Source organism: Chlamydomonas reinhardtii, chromosome 12 (genome assembly GCF_000002595.2).
Source record: "Chlamydomonas reinhardtii strain CC-503 cw92 mt+ chromosome 12, whole genome shotgun sequence".
NCBI lineage: Eukaryota > Viridiplantae > Chlorophyta > Chlorophyceae > Chlamydomonadales > Chlamydomonadaceae > Chlamydomonas > Chlamydomonas reinhardtii.
In genome coordinates this window covers 6631608-6636068 of record NC_057015.1, presented here as the reverse complement: position 1 = coordinate 6636068, position 4461 = coordinate 6631608, and positions in this window count along the sequence as shown.

The following is a 4461-nucleotide window of genomic DNA, read 5'->3' as shown; positions in this document are numbered from 1 at the left end:
GACCTAACCCAAGCACCAACCTACACCACAGCCTAACCGCAAGAACCACCATCACCGCGCGCCAGAAAAAGAAACACCAGCGCTACGCACTCGCCCCGCCCAAACCCACCCCACCCCCACAAGTCGGTTGCTTAAGCAACACCCCAGGAGGCAGAGGAGACACAAGCCGAAAACTAAACGGGCCAGATGTGGCGCTGACTAAGCGGGCTCCAGCCCGCTGCAAGACGCGCTGTGCAGGAAGTCCCACAGCCGCCCAGGCGCTGCGACGCCAGCCAGAGCTAAAACACATGGGCGCCAGATAAGCTGATGACGATAAACGCCACGCCAGCGCCTGGAACGAACCGCCGCCAAAAAGGAAACCTAGGGGGCCTGCACAGGTGATGCAAGCGTCAGCCGCAAGTTCAACTTCGGTGACCCACCCTGAACCTCCTCCACTTCACAAAGCGCGCCACCCGCCGACCAGATGGCAACAAAGTGCTCCAGCTTAGCCGCCTTGAGCTGTGCGGTGAGAAGCTGAGTGGGCAGAGCCGACAGGGTTTCAGGGGTTAGCGTGGCGGCAGTGAAACGCAGCTGCATCACCCTGCGCAGCTCGCTGACCACCTCCCGAACCACATGCTCCGACGTCTGCTTAGCAGGCTCGCGGGACCAGTACGCACACCAGACGGCGTACAAGAAGGTGGCCCGCAAAGTGCTCCACAGCAGCGCGCCCGCCCCCCGCGGGCCTGAGGCCCACATACCCATGCGGTCCCCCAGCATGAAGCCCGCGTCCGTCACTGGCGGCGCCGCTGCCTGGGGCGCAACGCAGGCCCACAGCTGCTGCAGCCACGTCCTCGCCTGCGCATAAGCTGGACACTCCAGGAAGATGTGCGTCAGGCTGGCCCACGCCCGTGGGCCAGGTGGCCCGCAGGCGGGGTGAGGACAGTGCGCCCCCAACCCCCCGCACCCCGTGGTCACCCGTGGCCGAATGCCCTTGCCCGCCCTGTACAGCCCGCAAGGCAGGTAAGCATGTTGCAGCCGGTACACCAGCACCTTTGCCCCCCGACTGGCGTGGCTGTCCCACAGCCTCCGCCACGTACCCCGCAGAAGGGACGCATCCGGGGGCGGCATGCGAGGGTCGCCCTCCACCGCCGCCGCTGCTGCCGCCGCCGCCGTGGCAGGCCCAGTGCTAGGTCCCGCCCCTCCCGCCGCCTGCTCCTGCAGCCGCGCGGACCGCCGCGGCCCCTCACCCAACTGCTGGGACGGGGACGCATACGACTGCAGTTCTCTCGCCGGCGTGTTCTGCAGCCCGGCTGCCGCAGAGGTGCGGTGAAGCCAGGGGTCCAGAGCCACCGGGTTATTGTGGAAATCTTGCGGTTAGGCTGTGGTGTAGGCTGGTGCTTGGGTTAGGTCTGGCGGTGTTTTTGTGCAACCCCTCCCGGGGGGCGGGGGGGCCAGCCTTCTGCTCTGTCTGCCGGGTCGGGGTGGGGTGGGGTGAGATGGATGGGGGTGGTTGGTGGCGGGTTTCGAGGTGTTTGTTTTCTGTTTTTCTTCTCTTTTCTTCTCTTCTTGCCCTGTCAGGGTTCTGGTCTCGGGGACCAGGCTGCTTTCGGGCAGTAGGGGGGCAGCGCGTCTGCCCCTGTTCAACCTTGTAAGGATGATTCCTCAAAAAAAAAAGTGCCCGCGCCTTTAGCGGTGAGCCCAGGCCGTTGACATTCACTGTCAGCAGCCGAAGGGTCGCCGCTCCCACTGGTGGCCGCATTATGAGCCCCCGCCGGCCACGGCAGCGCCGTGGCGGTTGCGGTTGCTGTTGCTGCTGTGGCGTGTGCGGCGGCGGCCGCCACCCTGGCTGGGGGGCGCGCCGCCGCAGCTGGTGCTCATGCTAGCGGCGCCTGAGCTGGCGCCGCCGGGGCGCAGTGGAGCGCTGCCCAGGCTCATGAGGCTGGTGGTACTGCGGCTGCGGTGCTGGCGTTGCCGGCGGCTGGGCCCGCTGGCCCCGCCGGGGTCCTCCTGTCCACGCTTAGCGGACCGCAGGGTGCGGGCGTCTAGGAGCACGTAGTCCATGTAGGCCGTCTGCACCTGCTGCGCGGCGTCATCCAGCTGCTCCGTCACGTCGGAAGGCAGGGGCGTGCCTGCAGGCTGGGCAGAGTACAGGCGCCACCAGCCAGTGAACTCGTCGCGCAGCTGTGCCAGGACGGCGGTACGGCCTGCCGGCACACGGCAGACAGCCCAGTCCGATACGGTGGCGCCCTGGTCCCGGAGGTAGCCGAGGAGGCGGCCACCAAGCGCGTCGCAGCCAAGCTGCGCCCACTCATACCCCTGCACATCTGCGCAGCGGTTCTGGTGCGTCACGAGGTCAGAGCCGATGGCAACACACGTGTCGCGGGTCAGGCAAACGGCCCCGTACTCCGCCTCACTGCCCGCACCCCCACCCGCGCGCCCAGGCGTGTTGGCCGAAACCCCAGCCGGCGCGCCCAGGCCCACTGGCGCCACCAGCTGCAGCCACCGCGTCACCCAAACCCGCCGCCTCCTGCATCTGCACGTCCCCCACATGGTCAACGATGTCCGCTGCGGTCGCCATGGCAGCCGCGGGCCTCGCCACACCCAAGGCGTTGCCACCCAGGTCAGCGACCCCGGCTGCAGCCGGAGCAGGGCTGCCTGCCGCAGCTGTCGTGGCCGTCCCAGCCGCCTGGGGGGCGCCACGGACCTCCACCTGCATGGGCTCCTCACCGGGCATCTCAAACTTGGCACAGTGCAGGTGAGAGAGCTGCGGGTCCCAGATGGGGCCCCGCACACAGGCAAAGATGTGGTTGGTGATGCCCTGGCCTGCGGGGGCCTGGGGCTCCCCCTTGGGGCCCACGGATTTGGCGCACTGCTCTGAGACCACATAAGCACACGCCAGGTTAGAGGGGTCCGAGGTGGTGGGATAGCCGCCCGCCTGCAGCACCAAATCGGTGCGACCGCGGAAAGCCCCCCACACAGGGCCCCCTACCATCTTGACCGTGACGGTGTAGGTGCCCGGAATGATGGGCCGGGTGTCCACCGGCACGTGAACCGTGAGGACAGCCTGACCGCGCTGGAGCGGTACCGCCAGCGGTGACCTGCGCATGAGCTCCGCTGTGAAGGCTGCTTTGCTGGTGCTGGTCGCGCGCCGGCTGAAGGCCAGCCCCGCAAACGTGCGGGAGGGGCGGCCTGTGCTGTGCAGAGAGTGGCCCTGCAAGAGCTGCGGCTGGTTGCCCTGCCTGCACATGGTGTCCAGCACTGACAAGGCAGCGCTGGTCACTTCCCGGACGCCGGCTGAAGACAGCTGCTCGCCCTCTGGGAGCCCCGTGGCGGCACCCACCAGAAGGACTGGGTAGGTAGGCAGGCTGGGGCCCTGAGGCTGCGTCGTCAGGTCCTGCACTCCATGCGCCAGGCTATGCGTGGACAGGGCAAGGTGGAGCTGCAGCCCGGGGCTGAAGAACGGGCTGGCAGCGTTGCCCCCACCTGCAGGGGTGCCGTCAGCTGCCAAGTCTGGCAAGGGGCGGTGATGCCCAATCGCAGGCCCCCCACACGGCACAGCGTGTGCTGCTGTGGCCGCGCCGTGTGCGGGTGTGCTGTATGGCTGGTGTTGGCCCCTGGTGTCTTGGCTGCGCTGAGACACCAGGCGGAACCGACCAGGATCACCCAGCAACTGCATAGCTGCCCAAGATCAGCACTCACAGGGCATCACAGCAGGGCGGGCGCCAGGCAGCCAGGCGCCAGGCAACAAGGGCACGAAGACGAGCCACACCCCAAAAAAACAGCCAAGTGCTGCAGGGCTCCCCCGACCGCCACACCCAAAGCACCCTGCTGCATGCGCGGATGCAAATGACCAACCACAAAGGTTGATACGCCGCCTGCTTCAAGCTGGTGAAGTGTGGTGCTCGTCGAGATGTTAAAATGCCGACAAGCAAAATGTTGCCAACTCCACGGCGACGCTCCTGAACCGCCAGAATCCTATTCCATAGCGGTGTCGAGTTCCAAAGCACAAGCCGGCATAGGCTGAAGGGCGCTGGAGAGGGAGTGTCGCGCTACAGCTGCAAAGTGGACTGACGAAAAACGAGCACGCCCACAAATGCAAACTGCTTCACAGTGGTTCGTAGGCCTTAAGATACCTAAAACAAAAGGAAGCAAGTCAAACAGCGCGAGAGAAATGACGTCGACTGTTTCAAAGCTGTGCAGAAGGAAAGGAGGATGCAAGAATAGCAAGAGAAGAGAGTAAAGTAAAGTAAAGTAAAGTAAAGTAAAGTAAAGTAAAGTAAAGTAAAGTAAAGTAAAGTAAAGTAAACGCTAACCCCTGAAACCCTGTCGGCTCTGCCCACACAGCTTCTCACCACACAGCTCAAGGCGGCTAAGCTGGAGCACTTTGTGGCCATCTGGGCGGCGGGTGGCGCGCTTTGTGAAGTGGAGGAGGTTCAGGGTGGGTCACCAAAGTTGAACTTGCAAGCTAAGACTTTCGCCCTC